The sequence below is a fragment of the Diabrotica virgifera genome, chromosome 1 (genome assembly GCF_917563875.1).
Source record: "Diabrotica virgifera virgifera chromosome 1, PGI_DIABVI_V3a".
NCBI lineage: Eukaryota > Metazoa > Arthropoda > Insecta > Coleoptera > Chrysomelidae > Diabrotica > Diabrotica virgifera.
The window spans coordinates 59,752,265-59,778,163 of NC_065443.1; the positions used below are offsets into that span (position 1 = coordinate 59,752,265).

General features: G+C 30.8%; 1 protein-coding gene across 3 annotated transcripts in view; it reads right to left on the reverse strand.

Annotated features, from left to right (window-relative positions):
- LOC114331357 (monocarboxylate transporter 10) overlaps positions 1-25,899 on the reverse strand; it is a 104,367-nt gene that overhangs the window by 76,795 nt on the left and 1,673 nt on the right. Inside the window, exon 1 of one of the 3 annotated variants that reach the window (XM_028280906.2) lies at positions 14,296-14,390. The exons of 1 other annotated variant lie outside the window; for it this stretch is intronic. The gene's annotated coding sequence lies outside the window, so the exon portion shown is untranslated. Of the gene's footprint in view, positions 1-14,286; positions 14,391-25,899 lie in introns of those variants that run through there. One more of the 3 variants, XM_028280907.2, reaches the window with a different exon arrangement.

A 25,899-nucleotide genomic window follows, 5' to 3' on the forward strand; every position in this document is an offset into this window, starting at 1 on the left:
CTACCAGCACCCCATAACACATTTTCATCAAATATTTGGTATTTCAAATTTGTAAACGTCCTGTGCGTCATAGTAGCTTTCAATAATATTATATAGCATAGATCTGTTTGTGTTTGAAGTGGTTATTTAGTGTCATTCTGAAATTGTAGCTCTAAATTCGAATTGGGGTGTCATCATCTAGCAGTAAATTTTTTTTATGTTTTTGATAAACAGGTCACATTTACATTTTTTTTATTGTAATAACTGATCTAAATTATTAATATATTCTCTATACTCAATAAATTTTAATTTTCTTAGATATTTTACATCACTTCATTTATTATGGGTTGGTACTTGCTAATTTGCTTATAACACCTTTTTAATTTTATTTTTTAACTTTTATAATATATTAGTAGCTAATAAGTTAATAAAACATGTTTTTTGTGTAACACGCTATTGTGTAACTCAACACATTATTTTGTTTATAAACAAGTAGATCACAGAAAATTTTTAAGGGGTGCTGTGAGCACCCCACGTGGCAGTTGATGCCTTGCAAAGCCACGTGGCAGGTGCCGGGTTAAATGGAACACCCTGCATTTTAGTATTGTAATGAAATGACATTGTGTGGTACGCTTTAATTTGTGCTAAATTGTTAATTGCACCAACAAACTCAACTACATAGATATTTTGATAACTCAACCATTATTGGTATGTAAATTTAAGGATCAGTCTAGATTAATATGTATTTATTTACGAAAAATTATTTCTGATTGAATATTTTCACGGCCAACCTAATAAAATTTTACGTATTTTTTGTTGCAATTAATGTTTGGCTTGAATCTTCAATAACTCACAAATTAAAGCAGTTAGGTATAGGGAATGCTTAAGAAATAAAAAAGTACCATAAAATATCATTTCAATACAATACTGAAATACAGAGTGTTACATGTAAGAAAACTCAGAAAATACTCATTCCGAGTTTCGACTAACCCTGTATACTAAAATTAAAAATTTAGTTATACTAGTAATTCTTAACAATAGTAGACTATATTAAAAACCATTTGAACGTAAGTAGAGTTTTTGATGACAAACTACTACAATTCTACAGGGCGTGAATGTTGCTACTAAATTAATAAAAAAAGTAATTATATTTTAAAATACCTAGGGGTCGACAAGAGAACAATTCTTGTCTTGACAACAACTTCTTGTCTTGTCTCGAGAAAAAATCAATGAATTTTAAAAACTCTTGTCTTGACATCTTATATCTTGTCTTGACTTAAGATATTGCAAGATCTTGAAATTTCACCCGTGTTGAGCTGGCCCCCCCCACTTGCAAAAATTAAAAAACAAATAGCCCTGATTTATGAGCTATTTATGAGCTCTCATATTCCGCAAACTAAAAATTTTGAGCTCGTTCCACTGAGCAGGAATTTAATACCCTAGTGGGGGGGCTGAGTCAGCCCCCCCCACTACTTAAAAATAGGAATATTGAATCGGTTTTTGCGGCAGAATTACGAGCTATTTATGAGCTCTTGAAATTATATAGTTTCGATTTTTGAGCTCATCCCCTTCACCCCCAAACAACCCTTTAATTGATTTAACTTAAGAGAAAGATGCTGAGAAAACTTAAAATATATCGTATTGCGGATATAATTCATATAGCTTATATACTCTAAGAATAAACTATTAAATCAAGAGCATTTCGATTATTAAGCTACAACCCCTTCGCAAGAAAACCACCCTATCTTCCCGGCTTAAGAGAAAGTTGTACTTAAAATGCATTAAACTAATTATTTGGCGACTACATATCATTTAATAATTTATAAGCTTCCAAATTACGCGCATTTAGATCAGTAAATTGCAATTTATTTTGTATAGTGCAGTCACTGAAGGTAAAAATCAACGATTACCTTCAATTTCGGTGAACCTTCGTCGATTTTCACGAAAATTGGTCAGTAGTTAGAGAATACATCAAGAAACAAAGGTGACATGGTACCACCTTGCGCCTTTACCCTGAGGGTGGATACCGCCCCTTCTCGGGGGTGAAAATTATTTTATAAAAAATAAATGCACAAATCAATAAAAGAACAAATTAAAAGCAAAATTTTTTGTATAAAGTTAATAAAATAAGTCAATACTTTTTAAGTTATTAAAGATCAAAGATTTTAATTATTTGTGAAAAAAATGCATGTTTTGAAAAGGTTTTTTGTAAATCACTGAAAAGCTTTAAGTTTTTACAAAAAAGTTAATAGTAGTTTAATTCGTATAGCTTATATTCTAAGAATAAACTCTTAAATCACGCGTCTTTCGATTATAGAGCTATAACCCCTTCGCAAGAAAACGACCCCATATTCCCGGCTTAAGAGAGAGTTGTTCTTAAAATAATTTAAATTAATTATTTGGCGACTACATATCGTTTAATAATTTATGAGCTTGCAAAATATTCGCATCTCAATTATTGAATTGCCATTTTCTTTCTGTAGTGCAGTCACTGAAGGTAAAAATCAACTAGTACCTTCGATTTCGGTAAATCTCCATTTATTTTCACGAATTGACAATAACAACTTGGGGTTTTAGCCTGGGGTATATGTCACCCCTTCTCGGGAGTGAAAATTACTTTATTAAAAATAACCCCACAAATCGAGAGAGGGACAAATTGTAAGCAAAATTTGTTATATAATGTGATTAAAATAAATCAATACTTTTTGAGTTATTAAAGATCAAATATTTTAATTTTTGGAAAGAAAATGCATGCTTTAGAGCGATTTTTCATAAATGACTCAAAAACTGTAAGTTTTTACAAAAAAGTTTTCATCACTAAAATTGAAGCTAATAAAAATATAATAAATTGCTTACTTGAAAAACCCTTTAATGTTAATTTAAAGTAAGTTATTGGTAATTAAATGTATATTTTTTTCCGCGACTGTTAAAATCTAAGGGTTCAAGCTTAAATAACGGGAAAGAGATGCATTTTATAACACTTAGGTACTAAATACTTGTCAAAGTACTTAGAAATACCTATGAAAAATAAGATGCAGAAAAAGTTGATAGTATCAAAATCCGCTCACCATATATTTTGCAAGCTCATAAATTATTAAACGATATGTAGTCGCCAAATAATTAATTTAAATTATTTTAAGAACAACTCTCTCTTAAGCCGGGAATATGGGGTCGTTTTCTTGCGAAGGGGTTGTAGCTCTATAATCGAAAGACGCGTGATTTAAGAGTTTATTCTTAGAATATAAGCTATACGAATTAAACTACTATTAACTTTTTTGTAAAAACCTAAAGCTTTTCAGTGATTTACAAAAAACCTTTTCAAAACATGCATTTTTTTCACAAATAATTAAAATCTTTGGTCTTTAATAACTTAAAAAGTATTGACTTATTTTATTAACTTTATATAATAAATTTTGCTTTTAATTTGTTCTTTTATTGATTTGTGCATTTATTTTTTATAAAATAATTTTCACCCCCGAGAAGGGGCGGTGTCCACCCTCAGGGTAAAGGCGCAAGGTGGTACCATGTCACCTTTGTTTCTTGACGTATCCTCTAACCACTGACCAATTTTCGTGAAAATCGATGAAGGTTCACCGAAATTGAAGGTAATCGTTGATTTTTACCTTCAGTGACTGCACTATACAAAATAAATTTCAATTTACTGATCTAAATGCACGTAATTTGGAAGCTTATAAATTATTAAATGATATGTAGTCGCTAAATAATTAGTTTAACGCATTTTAAATACAACTTTCTCTTAAGCCGGGAAGATAGGGTGGTTTTCTGGCGAAGGGGTTGTAGCTCAATAATCGAAATGCTCTTGATTTAATAGTTTATTCTTAGAGTATATAAGCTATAGGAATTATATTCGCAATACGATATATTTTAAGTTTTCTCAGCATCTTTCTCTTAAGTTAAATCAATTAAAGGGTTGTTTGGGGGTGAAGGGGATGAGCTCAAAAATCGAAACTATATAATTTCAAGAGCTCATAAATAGCTCGTAATTCTGCCGCAAAAACCGATTCAATATTCCTATTTTTAAGTAGTGGGGGGGGCTGACTCAGCCCCCCCCCACTAGGGTATTAAATTCCTGCTCAGTGGAACGAGCTCAAAATTTTTAGTTTGCGGAATATGAGAGCTCATAAATAGCTCATAAATCAGGGCTATTTGTTTTTTAATTTTTGCAAGTGGGGGGGGCCAGCTCAACACGGGTTGAAATTTCTTGATTACTTGGTCCGGTAATTCCCCGGCGACCTTTTTATTGCGTTGCTTGCTAACACGGCCTCCACTACCACTGGGGGAGTCCCCGATCTGCATTTGTTTCCTTGACGAACGTCAAATTTGATTTGTATGAAATAGTTGCATGCTTCGCACTAGTGTTGCCAGGTCCGATTTGTTTTTAATCGGTACATAAGCAAAAACCAATCGGGATTTAGGGTTAGAGATCGGGACAAATAAACAACAATAGCCCAGTAAATGACCGTTTTGGAATGTAATTTTCGGAGAGTCAACTCCGAATTGCATAAAAATCTGGTTTTAGATTCTACTTACTGTCTAGTATAAATTTGAACTTGTACCGTTGGTTGCTTTTACCTGGGGGGTGACAGTTACAGTTACCCTTTCTCGGGGGTAAAAAAACTCGCGTTTAAAGTAAGTCCCAAAATGGATCAACTGACTAACTAAAAAACTTTTGTTCTGTATAATTTTTAAACTAAGTCAATACTTTTCGAGTAATTTTATCAAAAAAAAAATATTCTTAGTAAAAATGTAGCATTTAAAAAAGCAAAAAAAAATGTATGTTCAGAAAGACCAGTAAAAGCAAAGTTGTAGCTCATCAAAAATACGTTCTTATTCGTCAAATTCCAAATCGAATTTTTCATCTTGAAATAACCAAAAAGTTAAGCAATTTTCGGGCAAAACCTATTAAAATTTTTGAGTGTTTAAAAAAATCTTTAATTTTGTTTTATATAAAAATCTCTAGCATTAAACTAAGCAAGTTTAAAACTAAAAATAAAGTTGGCTCCTATTTTTGGTAAAAAAATAAAATTAATCGTTACCGCTTTACCATTTACTTTATATGTGTATTGTTTATACGATCTGTAAGGTTTGCCAATTGGAAGTGCTTAGTTTAAAAAAAATTGTTTTTATAGTAAAAAAATGTTTTTCTAAAATATTGGAAAAAGCCTTTTTTCAAAATAACTTAAAAAGTATTAGGAATGCTAAATCAAGGAGTAAAAAGTAGGTAGGTTTTGCTTTTATAAATATGATAGATTCATTTTGTTTTTCTGTTACACAAAAAATGGTTCAAATACGGCTGTTCATCTTTTGCATACACTCGGGTTTAATGACTCGGTTAGGACCTTTCAATCATGTAAAAAATACATAAGTAAAGTAAATTGTTTGTAAAGCGGTAACGATTAATTTCATTTGGGGTGCTAAGTAGGGGGAGATTTTCACGATTTTTTTTACCAAAAAAAAAGGAGTCAGCTTGATTTTGAGCATAACTCGCTTAGTTTTGATGCTAGCAACTTTTTTAAAACATAAAAATAAAGCTTTATTAAAAAAGTTTTAATTGATTTTTCCCGAAAAGTGCTTCATTTTTTGGTTATTTCATGTTGAAATATTTGATTTTGAATTTGACCAATAAGAACGTATTTTTCATGAACTACAACTTTGCTTTTGCTGGATCTATAGACTTTACGAGTTCACAATTTTTTCATTTTTTTATATTATGCTACATTTTTGCTAAGAATATTTTTTTCGATCAAATACTTACTTTTGAGTTATTTGTGAAAACTGAATGAAAACGGATTTTTTTGTCGAAAAATAAACATTTTCAATCGTAAATAACTCGAAAACTATTAACTAAGTTAAAATTCTATAGAACTAAAATTGCTTAGAATTAGGCAATTTATCCATCTCCGGACTTCTTTTAAACGCACGGTTTTTCACCCCCAACTAGGTGTGATTGTCACCCCCCGAGTAAAACCAACCAACGGCACAAGCCGTCCAAATTTCCATGCAATTCGGAGTTGATCCTGAAAATTACACGGTATCGCCGTATTTCCCGTTCATTTACAAAAAAAAATCGTAGATTAATTAAATTACTTATTTCTTATTAAAATTATACATATTTTTCATTCAATTTTGACGCTTTTAGGAGTGCCTTGTTTTTATAACATACATAGTTATAAAATTCACTAAGTCCTCCTGAAATTGGTTTTCGTGGGTGAAAATCGGGACATTTAGTGTCCCGATCAGGTACAAATCGGTACGCGTCCCCAGACCCCTGAAAATCGGGACGTTCCGCGCAAATCGGGACACCTGGTAACGCTACTTCGCACATATTCTTAACTTGGCTGTCCAGGATTTCATAAAAATGATTGAACCAAACCATAACAGTGTCGACATCGAAAAGGATTTTGATTATTTGGAGGATAAGATCGAAGTGGAAAATGATATAAATAAGACTGCTTTGGATTTTAACTCTCCTGTAAGTCAAATTAAACATCTTGTCAAAAAGTATCAAAGACTCAGGGCAAATGCAACTTAAACTTAAGTGCTTGCGAGGCCATAATTGTAAAATGACTAAATGACTGCCAAAATTAGATGTGCCTACAAAGTGGCATTCAACTTTCGAGATGCCAACATGGTGTTTATGTGTAAAAAATGTTTTAACTATATTTTGCGACATCAAAAATCTAAATAATTGCAAAATATTAGATGAAGAATGGGTTCTGATCAGTACCTAAATTTTGTCAGTATCTGAGAAGCTTTAAAACACTTTCTTCAATACTCGAAGGGGAAAAATAGTGCACTCCCAATTGTGGCAATTGGAGTAAACTTACTTTTAGATAAACTGAAAATATTGGGCTCATGAACTTGATAATAACATTGATAGAGAGACGTTACTTCATTCAAGCTGCGAGAGATTAAATACTAAAAAACTATAATAAAACTAATTGTGTATTATACTGTATAGTTCTTATTTTGGATCCTCGGCACAGAGTAGAGGCATTTTCCTCTTCATCTTGGAGAAAGTTTCTACAATCAGAGGCAGTATAAAAATTTGAAGACATAGTTAAAGCTAACTACCGTAATAAATCCCAGAATGATTTACAGAATCCAATACCAGAGCCAGCCCTTAGTTTGAATAAAAAAAGATAACGAACTTGATTTAGATATTTAGAAAGCTGATACTGACAATTTACAATCAGAAATAAACAAACCAAGACACGCTAAATGCTACTGGGAGCACTCCCGAATCATAATTTACAATGTAGGTATATACATTGTAAATCCTAAATAATTTTTTTCGCCTCATTTCTTTGAAGCTGCCAGGAAAGACCCGTTGGGAAGTCATCTTTTTTGATTACAGGTTAACAATCAAATAAAGTCGTGCTACAAACATGAGCTGTTCGTGAAAAAGCTTTTGGACTAGAATTGAGAAATTGATAAAGCTCGAACCTATTGTAGACCTCATAACTGCGATTGAATCCAATGAACTACAAATTCATAGAGAAAAGTGTATAATTATTTAAACAATCTTTGTTTAGACAAATTAAAAAAAAAATTATAATAAATAAATTAATTTATTATAACAAAACAAAAGCAACTTTGACATTAATAATGGGTTAGTTAAGTGGCTCTACTCGAGTTACTTGGGAACAAAAAAAGAATGAAGAAAATTTCTCTATGGGAAGCCAAGAAAATGCATTTTTTAACGTATACCAATTTTGAACTCCGAGATTCCATTTTCTACAACCTAATCTTTGATTGAAATTTTGGTGTTTTTGGTACTTTTCCCTTGTAATTCCGATAGTTTTTATTATTATAATATATGTTATGAGTCTTTTAAAGATATGAAAGAATTCGCGTGGAGAAAGAAAACCGAAACAAAAAGGTGATGATTTGAAAATTACCATTCTATTGTTTATATCTTTGCCGTAAATGCCGGTCACTTTGATCGGTTGTATCTCAGGAACCACTCATCACAATTTAACGGTTTTTATTTTAATATAAGCGTCCTGTAGCGTCCATAATTTAATGTAATTTAATAGTTGCCGAGATATTTTATTTGTTTATAAACAAAAAAATTGTTCACAATTTTAAAATATTCCTGAGGCCGCTTAAATAGTCCAATTTCAATTCTGTAAAGTAGATTAGATAGGTACAGTGACTTTTTATACAAAAATCATAGTTATTCTTACGTATCATAATTATTGTGGTTATTATAGCGACCATAAATTGTTAATTAACAATTTAATTGTTGCTAAACTGTTCATTCAATTTCCATTGGCTTCTAGTTATACAATCTATACCGAAAGGGCTTTAATGTCACCAAGTTATATAATTATTGATAAATAACAAAATTTTAGTTCAAAATTCAATATTTTGTTGGAAAAACTCGCATTTTCCGAGGAAAATTTTCGTCGAAGTAAATCGGGAAAAACATTTTTCGATGCAGAATTTAATTTCGGTGAATTTTTATTTGGATACTTTTGGTGTAAAGTTTAAATCTTTGGAGTTATAGAGCAATAATTAAAAAAAAAACACGTTTTTCGGGCGCCATTTTGTTTATAAAAAAAGTGGCGCACTATCTGCGGACTTTGCATACTTATATTATTATTAAGTATATATAATCATAAGATTCGATTCCAGCAATAAAATTGCTGGTAAATAACTTTTCCTTATATTTTGCTAATTAGCCCAAAGTATACATTGTTATATTGATTACCGGATTGATAATCAGTAATCGTAAATTGTCAGTTTTAGAAAATTCAGTCATGGATTACTTAAAATTTGGAAAAATTTAGACACCTAATTAATAATTTGCTCTGAAAAATGAAAACATCACGAAAACTAATAAATTTAGACATAGGGAATGTTATATAAAAGTTAAAGCACGGTAATGATACCTTTCGATAATAATATAAAATACAGGGTGTTCCATTTAAAATTACTGAGAAAATATCGATACATTTTTGGCAAAATAACGTAAGTGACATTTTTGAAAATCATGTTTTTCCATTAAACTAACGCTATTATTGTTCAGAAGGCGCTGCCAAAGTGTAGTAAGCCTATACATATATTATGTTTAAAGTAATTCTAGGCTTACTACACTTTGGCAGTACCTTCTAAGCAATAATGGTGTTAGTTTAATGTAAAAACATGATTTTTGCCAAAAATGTCACTTACGTTACTTTGCCAAAAATGTATCGATATTGTACTTGCATTTTGACACACCCTGTATTCGATATAAATGAAATTAACAATATCAATCATTTTTGAGAATTTTGACAATGAATAAAAAAATATGACATCAATAATCCTGTTGTGCTTATTTTTATTTATACAGTGTGTTGAACTTGTTACCATTTTCATATAAAATTAATTATAACTTTGTAAATACCCTATATAGCATAACAAACCTTTATATTTTTGTGATGGAGAAGTTAATAATATTTCGAATATAAAATAAAATACAGTGTGTTCTATTTTAAAAAACAAATGTTTGGTCTGCCACTATGTTATCGAACACCCTGTAACATTCTAACTAATTTCGTAATGTGAAGTTCAAAGTTGGCTACAATTTTTGTTAATATTATTTTTTTACTATCTATTAGTATAGCGGATCTACTGAGCTTTATCACACCAATCAATCACCCTGTGGTCTGAATACGATTTTTTTACTAAATTAGTTATTAGACAAGGCGAAAACGGCGGGTTCTTTGGAGAAAATATTCCCATGAGATTTTTTTGCATAATCACATTCGTGAGACATTCCAGAATAAGATTCAAGAAGTCGCCCACGCGAGAAGTAGTCAAAATTTTTTTTAACAATTTTTTTTTAATCAAATTGTAAAAATCAATTTTTTCGGCCCTGACAATTTTTTTAGGTTTTCTGGACCATTCTGGATCAAAAAAGTCTCTTATAATTTTTCTCTAAAGTTGATCGTTTTCTAGGTAAAAGCATTTTAAAATTGAAAATAACGAAAAATGGCCATTTTCAAGGCTTAATAACTCGGTTAAAAGTTATTACTATGAAAGTCAGAAAGTGACTAAATCAAAGTTTAAAGCTCCCCCTACAAGACCCTGAAGAAATTTTTGTCATTATTTGATTACTAAGCTGTTATTTTAAGTAATAATGAGCGCCATGCACGTATTAGGCGGCCGTCCATGATGAGTGCGAAAGAGATGCCATTCAGGCAGTCCAATGGCGAATCTCTCGCACTCACATTTACTAATACAGCCGCGTCAATACGATCTTACCGCTCATTATTAATAATTAAAAATAACAGCTTAGTAATAAATTAATTAATGACACAAATTTCTTCAGGATAATGTGGGTGGGGGGGGCTTTAAATTTGATTTAGTCACTTCCTGACTTTCATAATAATAATTTTTAACCGAGTTATTAAGTCTTAAAAATGGCTATTTTCGCGTTTTTCAAATTTTAAATTTCTTATAACTCGTACACGATCAACTTTAGGGAAAAATTACAAGTGACCTTTTTTGTCCGGAATGGACGAAAAAAAATATAAAAAAAATTGTCCGGGCCAAAAATACTGATTTTTGCAATTTGATTTAAAAAAATTGTTAAAAAAAATTTGGACCACTTTTCGCGTGGGCGACTTCTTGAACCTTATTCTGGGGTGTCTCACGAATGTGATTATACAAAAAAATCTCATGGGAATATTTTTTCCAACGAACGCGCCGTTTTCGCCTTGTCTATATTATATTTTGACTCGGAGAATTTCTCCACAACCACACAACACTCACACGTTTTTGGGAAACTTAGATCATTTCTAAAAGCAGCAAAGTTTCCAAAAAGCAGTGAAAAAATATGTAGGTACCTTAATTGATCCATTTCGGAACATAAGAATTTACAGTACCTACCCAAAAGATTGGAAACTACACTCACCGGCACAAAATTCCGCCACCCAAAATTTTTGATTAAGTTTGGCAATTTATAACTTTATTATTTGTGCTCCGATTTTCAAGATTCTTGCACCAGTTTGTAGGTACATGTGTTGATATCGTTTGGCATTATTCCGGTAACAAAAAAAAGTTTGCTTGCATGGCATTATACAGGGGTGAATGAAAGCGTTGTATTTTCTCTTAACTTTAAAAAATTCTGTGGAAAAATGGAATAGCTGATTTTGTTTCATAGTCCTGTCATATTATCCCGGAGGCATCACTAAATTTTTGTTTTTTGAATTATCCGAATATCTCTTTTTACTTTATCGTACTACATACGCAGTATGAGTATAATAGATAAAGTTATAGGATCGCGCAAAAAAGTTTTTTTCAGATTTCACTTTTTTTCGACGTTTTGAGTCCCCCTGAGTCTAAAAAGCAAATAAAAAAAACATGTCGGAAGTATGTACGTACGTATGTCGCCACCGCCCAGCAAAAACTACCAAACCGATTTCGATGAAATTCGGTATGAGTAAGTTTAAGAGAATTTTGTCGAGAAACTAAGCTTTTGAAAAAACCTCTCAAAGGGGGGCCGAAATAGGGGGGTTATTTGGGGCCCACTTTTGCAAATTTTGACCGAAACGTATGAAATATAACTTAAAGTTAGCTCAACGATAGGTAAATAGAAATACGGAATTTGACATTTCCAAATCCAAAATGGCGGCCAGCATGGCCGACCGCCCACCTGATACATTTCCCTACCAATCTAAAAACTTGTTTAAGATAAATTTAATTTGAAAAAACATTTATATAGCCTAAAGATGGGGCTATAACAAGAATATTATCGTTTTTCAGAAAAAATTATTTGCCTATATTTAAGGGGTCAAAATTTGACATAAATTTGAACTAAATTTTCTCAAAAATGACTCCAAGGAATTTGTTTATTTTTTGAAATATTTTTGATATCCTATCAGTAAATTGAATAACATTGGTCAGATTTCTTAACTCCTCATAGGAGGGGAGTTATGAATTTTTTATAAAAAAATATTCGAGTGCCCGTAACTACCTCTGTAATAGAAACTAAAATTTGAAATTTGGCAGACATATATAGTACTTTGTTATCTATTAGCACAATAAATTTTACCCACAATATGCTTCCGGTTTAACCGGAAATGAAAAAAAATCTTAATTTTTTACATACGCCCTGTATATTTTTACATATTTTGAAAGAATGTAAAATTATCTTTCCAATGACATAAAACTCGTTGCTGTAACTCAAAAACTCGAAAAGTTACAGAAAATTGAAATGTTGCTAGAATCTTGTGTGTCCCCTCTCACGCGATCATAGCAGAGCATTATTATAGGGCAGTCAATGAGGGTATTTGGCTCCGAATTCCATCCTACTACATCGATGTACTTGATATTTTCACAGTAAGTAGGGAATAGCTCAAGAAACAAAATCTACCCTATATACTATGGCGCTTTTATCTTGGGGCAATTCCCACCCCTTCAAAAGGGGGGGAAAATTTATTGGTCAAAATATGCATGGAAGTGGCTAGAGAACCTATTTTTAAGCAAAAACTGATCTATACTTTTTTTGAGAACTCAATACTTTTTGAGTTATGCGTAGTTGAAAATTGGCCATTTTCATTTAAAAATGACACGTTTTCGGACGGTTTTTTGTGAATACCTTACTAAAAATACTATATAAAATTTTTTTTTAATTATAAATAACAAAGAGATTCGTTCCTTCGTAAATTTTCTATTTATAATACAAAAAGAGATATGGTAGGTAAAAAGAGTTTGTTTTTTGGTGCATGCTCAAAGTGCTCATGCTTTTGTAGTGTTTGAAAAGGCCTTTAAAACGAGCACCGTTAAATGTCGGTTACGTTCAAACTAAGCGAGATATGGTGCAAAAAAATATATGACTAATGTACTTTAAGGAAAAATGAGAAGAACATACATTTAACCCCTCATTCCCCAGAATTTAAATGCATTGTTTTTCTTTTGCAATACCTCTTAATATAGTGTTATTTCTACTTTCAAAAAGTTGGACGGGTGAAAAAAATAAGATCAAATTATAGAGCGCATTTTTAAATTTTCTTAAAATTCTTCCTTTTGCTCCATGCAATTCGAAAATAAAAATGTTCTATCCCCGAGAAGTGGTGAGAACCGCCCCCATGATAAAAGCGCCATAGTATATAGGATAGACTTTGAATTAGGAGATTGGGCTTTGGGCTACTCCCAAAATTTCATTACAATCCATGCAGTAAAATGCAAATATTGTAAACTATTAATTTCTCAGAAAAATGGACTAATTTGAAATGAAAGTATGACTAATATTCTATTGATTTATGCAAACATCTATAGTGTGTCCCCGACCATTTTCTCAAATGCGGGAATTAATAATGCGTAGAACCATAAAATATTTTCAAGTATACAAGGTGTTTCTAAAATATCAAAATAACGAGTAACTTTGTTATTTTTATAGAATGCCAGTATCTAGTACGATAACGATAATAGATCGGTACGATAAAGTTCTCGGGCGGCCCTTCCGTCCAGCGTTTTTTGTAAGAGCTGTACCATTTTTTGTAAATAAAACACTGAGTGACTCATAAAATAGAGGTCGAAAATCAATCCTATTGAGCATTTATGGGATAAATTAAAAAAAGCTATTCGCCGTCATCCTAGGCCTCCAGAAAATTTGGTACAGTTATGGCTCTGGTAGAGGAATATCGTGCTATTCCCCAGTCAAGGATAACACATCTTGATTCGATGCTAAACAGATTGCGAGCAGTCGTTCCTGTAAGAGGACATACCAGTTATTGAATTGTTTTGTTTTGTTGTTAATTTTGTTTTGTTTTGTTAATTTTAGTGCGTTTAATATGTTTAATTAAATAAACCTTCAAAGCAGTGTTTTTATTTACAGCTCTTACAAGAAAAGAGATATTCGAATAATTAAAAAACAAAACCTTAGTGATACCTCTAGGATGATACAAAAGGAGTAACAGGAGATAAAACAAAATCAGCCCTTCGATTTTTCCACAGAATTTTTTAAAGTTAGGAGAAAATACAACGCTTCCATTCACCCCCGTATAATGCCATCTAAGCAAAAATTTTTTGTTTCCGGAATAATAACAAACGACATCAATACATGTGTCTACAAACTGATGCAAGAATCTTGAAAATCGGAGTACAAACAATAAAGTTACAGATTGTCAAACTTAATCAAAAATTTAGGGTGGCGGAATTTTGTGCCGGTGAGTGTATAATAATAGAATTAAACAAACTAAAAATAGCTAAAAATGTGAGCATTATCAGAAAGAAAACTTTGTTTATCTATGTATTTCAATTCATAATATGGAAAATTGCTATTATCCTACGTACATAACTTACAGTTTTTTGTCAATTTTCTATTATATTCCCCTTTTTTCAACGCAGCATCTATCTTCACTTCAATAATAACTGTTAATCCGTTGGGTACATTTTTATAATTACAACCTATTATTATTGATTAGCGATAAGAACTTTTATCTTCCAAATAAAATTTAGATAAAAACGTTTAGCAACATTTTTAAGAAAAAAGCTTTAAAGATTTAACTGGCTAAAAAATATCGAAATATGTGAAGGAATTTTAACACAATGTCCACAGTGGACTTATTTTTCTACACAGTGCCCTTTTTATTCACGGAGTGATGTAGGTACTCATATACAGGGTGCGCCAAACCTCTGGTTTTGTTTGATTACGGCTAAACTATGGGATACAGATATAACAAAACTAATGTGTATCAAAGACGTCTACAATTTAAAATTATTTTCGATTATACAGGGTGAGTCAGAACGACGGTATGAACCAAAGTTGTGTTTTTTTGAATGGAACACCCTATATATTAAATCATTTTTGAATATATTTTTTAAAAATATGAACATTTTGCATAAGGTCTTATAGGTTTAAAGTAAATAATTTTCGAAATATTTACACTTTTATTGAGAAAAATGGTAAAGTAATAATTATACATAGAGACGTGGATTATGTTACCAAGGTAATAACAATTTAAGTGACATGTCAAAGTTTTTCTAGTGTAGTGTCATTTTTAAATAATTTAATATCTTTTACATATAGCCATAAAATATACAGTGTGAGCACTATTTGCAAATACAAAATTTTCTCATTTTTTTTAAATGAAACACCCTGTATATTAGTATTTCATTTTGTAGTTAATAATATTACAACCTTTCTTTTGGTATAAGGTTTTTTTTAATGGCATGGACTTTATGTCATTCAGCCAGTCACAACATGAGGTACTTAGTGTCTTGTGTAGTGTGTGTGTTGAGTAAGTGTCTTGTTACTTCGCAAAATCGACGTCATTGTCTTTGCAAAGAGACACTAATTGTATCCGAACGTCTGCGGTCCCTCCGGTGAGTACCGATGGTATAAGGTTGTATGTACCTAGAATGTTCCATTTTGTAGATATTTAAAAAAAATAACTATAGATTTTACGTTTTTGCGGATTTTTTATTAAAAATTTTTTTTTTGTAAAAAAAAATAATTATAATCGTGTTCTAATTAGAAACTTTTACTAATAGTATGATACAATTGATCCAAAAGATGGCATAATCCAGACATCCAAAGTGAAAGTTATCCTGTTATCCCTGAAAAATGTACGTCAATTTGACAATTCCAATTGACAATATGAATTATTTCAGAAAGTTTCAAGATTTCTCCGATATTTACGCACGATCGTTTCTCATATCCCCTCCAAGTACTTGCACACCGCCAATATTTGGGTGTCACATACAGCAGCTTAAACTTTTTATTTCCTATTTTGTATTTTATTATATTGTATGTTCAATTTGCAATTTATATTAACTTTGCAATATATTGGTTTTGTTTTTTGCTTGACTTTATTAACTTATATATATTTTTTTATGTTGACGATTTATCTAATTTCAGAAAATTTTATTTGTTATTGTTATTTTTTTTTATTCTTTGTCCATAAAATTGTAAAAATTTTCAGTGACTATAAAGCACATTTCTATTCTATTCAGATATTAACATAATAAAAGAAATAAAGTCCAGAAGACTCAAGTGAGCAGGACACCTTAAAAGACATTCTGACGAAAGAATAGTAAGGCTGATATGGGAGGAAGTTCCCACTGAAAGAAGACCACGTAGACGATCTAGACTCTGGTAAAAAGATAATATTATAGCAGAAGACGTTAAAAATATGGACGTGTAGAATTGGATAGAGATTACCGTAAAATGGGGTGAATATGAACAAAGCTTCACTAAACAATTACAATAATCTTCCTAAACATATACAGTGGAACCTCGATAAGTCGGCCCCCGATAACCCGGAAGTCCGGCTAACCCGGACCGATTTTCATAGGACAAACATTTCAACAATAAAAATGTATGTATTATGTTAAAACATTTTATCTGCAGCCGCTTCTGGAATGTCTTAAAAATATCGAATTTCATTGATAAAACTTCCCTTCAATCATAATATAATATTTGAGAGATAATGGGTATCTGTCTAATTTGAACTATATGATAGTAAAAATGACTCATGCACACGGCGGCGGCAGAGCGACATTCATTATCGCAAACAAGAGGCACCTGTTATCCTTTATTTATTTTCAACTGTCTTTTAAAAAATTGTTTTTTAAACAATGGTCTTTTAAACAATGAAAGAGTCACTGTTCTTACATTACATAAGCAGACCAGACGAAATTATTGACACAACCAAACTGACTGAGTTTTTTTACGAAATTAATAATACTCTATATTGTCTATACTAAACTCTATACAACCATAGGTAACTGTGCATATTAGGTCTGGATCCCGCGTATGAAAAAAAAGTTGATTAATAGCAAGCTGAAAATTTGTTAATAGCTTAAGGGTGTCTAGTCGAACAAACTTTGATAGATGAAAACACTGGAACAGGGGAAGTTTTAATTGTGGAACAGGTTAAAAATTTGGAACGGTCAGACCACGAAAACGGCCCATGTATTTTGTCCGACAGAACAGACTTAAACTCTCCGAACAAAGATTAAACTCTCATGCAAAAATCAGACTGCTCTTTGTCACCAAATGGGCGTTTTAATGAGTGGAACATGTAGAATATGTCAAATGACAGGAATTATGACAGGTGATAAATATCAGTCTGATTTTTGCATGAGAGTTTAATCTCTGTTCGGAGAGTTTAAGTCTGTTCTGTCGGACAAAATAAATGTGCCGTTTTCGTGGTCTGACCGTTCCAAATTTTTAACCTGTTCCACAATTAGAACTGCCCCTGTTCCAGTGTTCCCATATATCAAAGTTTATCCGACTAGACACCCTTAAGCTATTAACAAATTTTCAGCTTGCTATTAATCAACTTTTTTTTCATACGCGGGATCCAGACCTATATATATTTCATATTATTTTGCTTATAAGGGACTTTATCTATACGTATACCGTATTTTATTAATTTTTACCATGCTCTCCGGCTAACCCAGATTTTCGATAACCCGGATCGGCCGCGGTCCCGATTAATCCGAGTTATCGAGGTTCCACTGTACAGGGTGAGTCATGAGGAACTGTACATACTCCTACCTCGTATAGAGGCTCCTATGGGGAATAACAAATGACGATTAAAAAGTGTCTGCTCCCATTGTTTAATAATATACAGGGCGAGTTTCGCATTTTGACAGAAATTTGTATTCGTCATAATTTTTGAACGGTCAGATCGATGTGTCTCTTATTTTGGTCAATCGTTACACTATTACCACCTAATCAACTGATTTATTCAAACTAGAAAAAAATCAGATCCGGCTTCAAAAAAATTAGTTCGTTTGGGTCTTAGAAAAAATTTCACCCTGTATACGCTTTTTGAAAACTATAATATGAATTTTACAAATTAGACAAATAAGCAATTAAAATGTCACATTTATTTTTTTCCCCACACGATTACTTAATTTTTTATAAAAAATCAAATTTGACTATGAATTAAAAGTTTGGTAAAGTGAACCATAGATTTAAAAAAATAACTTTTATTGCTAAAATTAATTTTTTTTGAACATATATTTAATTTATGTTACCACTCAATTAACTGATTTATACAAACTAGAAAAAAATCAGGCCCGGATTTAAAAAATTAGTTCGTTTTAGTCTTAGAAAAAATTTCACCCTGTATATGCTTTTTGAAAACTCCAATATGAATTTTACAAATATACAAATAGGCAATTAAAATGGCATATTTATTTTTTTCTCCACACGATTACTTAATTTTTTATAAAAAAAAATCAAATTTGAGTATAAATAATTAAAAGTTTGGTAAAGTGAACAATAGATTTAAAAAAATTAACTTTTATTACAAAAGTTAATTTTTTTTGAACAAATATTTAATTTATGTTACCACCCAATCAACTTATTTATTCAAACTAGAAAAAACTCAGGCCCGGATTTAAAAAATTTGTTCGTTTTGGTCTTAGAAAAAATTTTACCCTGTATACGCTTTCTGAAATGTCTAATATGAATTTTACAAATTAGACAAATAGGCAATTAAAATGGCATATTTATTTTTTTCCCACACAATGACTTAATTTTTTATGAAAAAATCAAATTTGTCAAAATCGGAATTTTAACCTAAAAATGAAAAAAAAAATGGAATCACGGTTTAACTCGCTACAACTATGTTTCAGTTTAGTATTTTTTTCTGAAATTTTTACAGCACATACCTCTTACCATTGTGAAGATTATGAAAATGGTTGTAGACTTTCAGTCTTCTTCTCATAAAAGTTATGAATTTTAAAATATAAAAGGTGCAGATTCGTTAATTGTAAAGTTAAATCGCAAAAATTAAGAGAAAAAATTTAAAATTTATCTATTTCATCACGTCTATGTTAAACTATAGAGTCCAAAGAGAAGTGTTATGGGTTTTAGATCTAGACGTGGTAGAGAAAAAAAATGGTGAAGCTTTTAATTTTAGGAAAAACGGTGTTTAATTTTTTTTATTTTTATGGTAAAATTTCGATTTTGACAAATTTGATTTTTTAATAAAAAAATAAGTAATCGTGTGGGGAAAAAATAAATCAGCCATTTTAATTGCCTATTTGTCTAATTTGTAAAATTCATCCCAGAGTTTTCAAAAGGCGTATACAGGGTGAAATTTTTTCTAAGACAAAAACGAACTAATTTTTTAAATCCGGGCCTGATTTTTTTCTAGTTTGAATAAATCTAAAATTGATTGGGTGGTAACATAAATTAAATATTTGTTCAAAAAAAATTAATTTTTATAATAAAAGTTAATTTTTTAAATCTGGTTTCTAGTAAATATTGTTCACTTTACCAAACTTTTAATTATTCATAGTCAAATTTGATTTTTTTATAAAAAATTAAGTAATCGTGTGGGCAAAAAATAAATAAGCCATTTTAATTGCCTATTTATCTAATTTGTAAAATACTTAAACGAACTAATTTTTTAAATCCGGGCCTGATTTTTTTCTAGCTTGTATAAATCAGTTGATTGAGTGGTAACATAAATTAAATATTTCTTCAAAAAAAATTAATTTTTGTAATAAAAGTTATTTTTTTAAATATATGGTTCACTTTACCAAACTTTTAATTCATAGTCAAATTTGATTTTTTTATAAAAAATTAAGTAATCGTGTGGGGAAAAAATAAATATGTCATTTTAATTGCTTGTTTGTTTAATTTATAAAATTCATATTATATTTTTTAAAAAGCGTATACAAGGTGAAATTTTTTCTAAGACCAAATCGAACTAATTTTTTTGAAGCCGGACCTGATTTTTTTCTAGTTTGAATCAATCAGTTGATTAGGTGGTAATAGTGTAACGATTGACCAAAATAAGAGACACATCGATCTGACCGTTCAAAAATTATGACGAATACAAATTTCTGTCACAATGTGAAACTCGCCCTGTATATTATTAAACAATGGGAGCAGACACTTTTTAATGGTCACTTGTTATTCCCCATAGGAGCCTCTATACGAGGTAGGAGTATGTACAGTTCCTCGTGACTCACCCTGTATAAACTTACGTGCATAGAAATCGGCCAACCTAAAAATTTGGTCATTTTTGAAGTCTCGTATTTCCTAAACCTGTTGGCCGATTTAAGTGATTTTTTAATATGTTATAGCCTTATTTTTCAACAATATCGCTGTAATAATATTATTGCTAAATAGGTAAGTGTTATTTTATACCGGGTGTAACAATGATAGTGTGTTTTTCCTCAAAGTTCGGAACACCCTGTGGAATATTGTAGCGTATATAAAATATTGAAATTAAAACTCAACTGTAGCCTTAGTCTTTCTTAACATTTTGCTTGTTGATTCATTCACTTATGTTGGATAATAAAAAAGGTTAAGTATTTTAACAACTAGCAACGTTCTTCATCAATACAGAGTGTTTCTAAATAAGTGCGACAAACTTTAAGGGGAAATTCTGCATGAAAAATAATGACCGTTTCATTTATAAATATATGTCCGCAAATGCTTCGTTTTCGAGATAGGGGATGTTGATTTTTTTTTACAAACTGACGATTTATTTACTGCTCTAAAACCGGTTGAGATATGCAAATGAAATTTGGTAGATTTTAAGAGGTAGTTATTGCGCATATTTGACATACAATTAAGAATTATATATTCACCGGTCATATTACCCGGTTATATTACCCGTATGCACGCCAATGGTGAATATAAAATTCTAAACTGTATGCCAAAAAATGCGCAATAATTACCTCTTAAAACCTACCCAATTTCATTTGTATATCTCATGCGGTTTTAGAGCAATAAATAAATCATCAGATTGTACGAACAAATTCAACATCCCTATTTCTGAAACGAAGCATTTGCGAACATATGATTATAAACCTAACGGTCATTATTTTTTCATGCAGAATTACCCCTTAAAGTTTGTCGTACTTATTTAGAAACACCCTGTATTGATGAAGAACGTTGCTAGTTGTTAAAATACCTAACATTTTTATTATCCAACATAAGCGCATGAATCAAAAAGCAAAATGTTAAGAAAGCCTAAAGCTACAGTTGAGTTTTAATTTCAATATTTTATATATGCTACAATATTCCACAGGGTGTTCCGAACTTTGAGGAAAAAACACACTATCATTGTTACACCCGGTATAAAATAACAATTACCTGTTTAGCAATAATATTATAACAGCGATATTGTTGAAGAATAAGGCTATAACATATTAAAAAAATCACTTAAATCGGCCAACAGGTTTAGGAAATACGAGACTTCAAAAATGACCAAATTTTTGGTGGGCCGATTTATATGCACGTAAGTTTTTATTACTTTCGTTGGACTATTTTTTTTTTTTTCAAGTTGGCTAACGTGATATGGCTTTAGGAAATTTAGGTTTGTGTTGTTGATGTCACTGGTTTCTATGTTCTCGGCGTGCAAACAAAGTCGTTAATTTTGAGGATATTTCTCATCCTAAAAAACTTTCTCAGTAAGTACAAAATGTCTGTCAAAATGGATTGAAGAGTATTGTTTTTTTGTTTATTCTAACCTTTACAACAATATAATATACTATTTTGATTTATCTGTTAACTTTTTTTGTTAACAACAATTATTACTGTTGACGTCATAAGTTTGAGATATGTGGAGTGGATAGGAACATAATATTTACCGTGTTGCTATTCACCCCACATATTAGAAATTACTTTTTTATCCAACATCTCCATAGAGTGTTAGACCAAACGAAACAATATCTCATCTAACAACAAATTATAGATATTATATTGATCCACACAAAGAGAATAGAAAGAACCATACCTTGCAAGTTTCTAGCGGTTAGCTATCGTCTCCAATCCAAAAAAAACTTCTGACAGAGTTCTCAACCACGCGTGGTATTAATTAACACAATTTTTACAATTATTATGGGCACTAATTATCAGCATCCGGCTCGAAAGACCAAATGTGGATTCCGTAAATTTGAAATAAATATTTATACGGTTTTCTGCAATCAGAACTGCTGTCCAAAAAGTTTAAATGTATGTCAAGACGCAACAAGACCCATGATGATTATGTGGCGCAAAATAGTTGAGGAATGAAAAACAGGACCAGGCAGGAATGAATCCACAATAGCTAAAGACAAGTTTCCTAGACTATTAAAAAACTGGTTAATAGTCTTTCAGAGAAAAATGCCAAATTAGAGTTTAAAAAATATTTTTCATTTCAACAATATATTTGTCCAACAATACAAACTTTATATTTATTTGTGTATGTTACTTTACACCTTCTATACTATACAAACAACTATAAGTAATTTAGATGTGTACTCTGCATATATATTTCATGTTATTTCAATTATAAAGGAGTTTATCTGTAAGTATACCGTATTTTATTAATTTTTACCATATTCTCCGGCTAACCCGGATTTTCGATAGCCCGGATCGGCCGCGATCTTGATTAATCCGAGTTATCGAGGTTCCACTGTATATTTAAAAGCCCCTAAATAAGGTTTACATTACATCACAGAACGTTTTCGGATTAAAAAAGCCATCATCAGTGGTAAAAAAGCTAATAAGGTGCTTGCGTGAGCCACCAAAATGTTTTTGGTAAAAACTCTTTAAATGTTGAAAAGTATTATTATATATAGTCGATTCGCTAATCTGAGACACAACTGTCTACACTACAATCACAATAAAGATGCACTAGAAATAAACAAGAACCAAGTTCGAGTGCTCCTCGAACATTCAACGTGTCTCGGTTTGTTTATTTCTATATAGTACATTTTTATTGTGATTGTGGTGTAGACAGTTGTGTCTCAGATTAGCGAATCGACTATACCACATATTTTTAATAATATTTTGTGATGTTGCAAATATTCCTGGATATTACCCAGGGCAACAAAGGCCTCTTCCCACGATGTCTGGAATATAAGGAGGATTGAAACCTTACATTTGGAGTTGAAGGGACATGGAGGTTAATTTTTTCTAACAGTTGACTGAAATTAAGAGGCTACAGTAGCGATCAACAGGTAGTATCAAACGCGTTCCAAGATTGCGGCTCTAATTTTGAATATTTTGTCGAGATATTTGGCACACATATTCGTAATATAATAAAGAATGGCGGTACAGAGCCCAATTTCAGAAATATGTTAGTACTTGGAAATTACTCTATAACTAAATAAAATATTGAAAAAAGGAGCCTGTACCGCCATTAAGAAGAAAAAAAAACTTTCTTCAAATAAACTTTTTTATCCCATGCCTAGATTTTGTGTAATCTTGGAACTACTAAAATTTTTTATTTCTAACAAGAAATCGAACATATTATAACTAAATAACTAATTAGGCAACATAGAGAAATTATCACTGTCATTTTGACAAAGCTGCGTCAGATTTTCTCTAATCTGTTCTGTCATCTTTAACGATATCTGTTCAGTGCAGTAGTGTGTTAATTTAAGAAGTCGTTTTTGTTGTTTCATAGGAAAGTAGTGTTTATTGATAGTGAATTTATTATATATTTGTTGTTGTTGTTGTATAAGTTGTTGGCCTCTTTGAAAGAATATATTGTTAATTGTGAGTTTTAGTTATATGTAGGTAGGGAAGTATATTTTACGTAAAAATATTTCGAATTCTAATGCGAGTATATAAAGTTTTAGGAGGATTTTTTATTCTAAAAATATTATCAATAGCTTAACAAAACAGAAAAAGTAAATCAAACGAAAAATAAAGTGAAACCTTCCAAGAAAAAGTCCATTAAAAACCGTGCCAAAATTATGCGAAAATCGAAATTTGTTTCGCTTTACAACAAAAAAAGATTATTTATTATTGTTTTATTATTAGATATTTCATGCAAATACCTTTCTAAATACCTATCTTAACATAAAATTTTCACCCATTTTGGTTTATTTTTATAAATATCTATTTATTAATAATAAAATCGTTCTCTATTACTTCTATTTAGCGCGACTATGATATTGTCAAAATATTAATCTTAGATAATGTCAAAGATTACCACTGTTGCCAAAGTTTATGATACTATCTCCCGAAGTTATATTTTGTTGCTACCTGTTGATCGCTACTGTTTACTCTTAAGGGAGTGCAACATATTGTACAGCATAGTTAGATACTTGCGCATGCGTCTGACCTGAAGAGTTGTGATGTTGAAAGAACTTTCGATGTCAGAGTACCTAATAATTGATTTCGTCAACTGTTTGGTGATTTTTAAATGAAATAAATCTTAGGAATTTAATAGGTCCCCATGACGCTTTAGTAACTGAAAATTTAGCATCCAAGGCTCCGCTACTATAACCTTAATTATATTTCTTCCACTCTAACTTTTCCCATGCGTCACGATTCATTTTCACACAAGTCAAATCAAAAAATAAAGCGAAACATATGTCGATGTGTAGTATTGATATGTACTGTCAGATTGTCAGTGGTAATAATTAGGAAATGGCTATCATCCCATGAACGTATTTTATAAAGTTATTTTATTGAAGTGTTTAATATTTTTTCACTATTAGGGAGATTGATGGACTCAACATAAACAGCTTGAATACCATACAGACTATTACTAATATAAAGATAAATATAGAACCGTCATAAATAAATTAAAAAGTAAGTCACAATAACAGAGTTAAACTATCTAGTGAATTACATAAAAAAACAATTCATATTTTTAATATATCATACCTTTGGGGAAACAGTGATACAAATGCAAATTTTTCACAAATTGAGTTATCAACACTACAATATTAATATTACTCGTCTTTGTCTGGGGACCCCAAAGTCAGAATTGAAACTTTTCCTTTATTTAACTGAAATATTATATTTATTTTTTATAAATATAAAACCAAATAAACTTTACTTATGGATAAATAACTAAAACTTTGGGAAAAAAGACAGTTTTTGTATTTAGTTTTGAAAAGTGAGTGAAAAGTCTTAGATTTAAAATATTGCTTATTATTTTTAATTATTTAATTATAGTAAACTTTGTATCTGGGGCTTTTCGTATTTTTCTTAAATAAAACTTTAATGATTTATAAAACCAAATAAACAATAAATGAAAATATACCAAACACGACAAATGTGCTAATGTCACTATCACTTAAAATCATAAAGGTCAAAATTCATAGCAAACAAGATATCAGCGACATGCCATATTGTTTATCCTTGTTTAACTTATTGTGGTTTCTATGGACAAGCGGCTAAATTTTTCGATACTACTTTCTGTGAGTTAAAAAGAGACCTACTATAAAAAGTAATTCGTGAATAATTTCATGCATGGGAAAAGTTAGAGAGGAAGAACTATATATCGTTGGTTTGGAAAAACGCTGTCACAAGTCAAAAAGTTCTAATTTTCAGGAAAGGCATTTTAAAATTTTAATGTGCTAGTTTTCATTATAATTTTGGTAAGGTAAAAAATCAGAGGTAAAATCTTTTACAATATTAAAGAGACCATTTTTAATACAACTTATTTCTGGTAATTAGTTCAGTAACAGTTTTACCTACTATACTAAATTCAAATAAGTCATGCAGTACATGTAAACAACAATTTTAGTCTACAGTATAGATCAGGGGTGGGCAAATACTTTTAAGCGCGGGCCAAAATGAAATTTTCAAAATGTCTCCCGGGCCAGAGAACTATACCACAGAATAGGAAACAATTGTTTCCTATTCTGTGTCTGTGCGTATACCCATTATGTATGCTACGCACAAGCTAATGTTTTTGGTAGTTTTTGTCTGCCCAAGAAATTTTATGACAAAAATACGATAAATATCATTTTAAAACATTTGGACAAGTACGTTTGACTGTTAATAATAAATAATAGTAATAATAAATTGTCTTACTTGGGTGTACATGCGAAAAATTTATGCCCAGTAAAATTACAAAATTTTTAATATGGTCCATTATATTAAGCCATAACCAGGATCCAGATAAAAAAGAATTGAGTAATCAAAAGCAGTCTTTTTGAAGATAAAGAAATTTCTGAGTAACCAAAGATTCAATCTGCAAA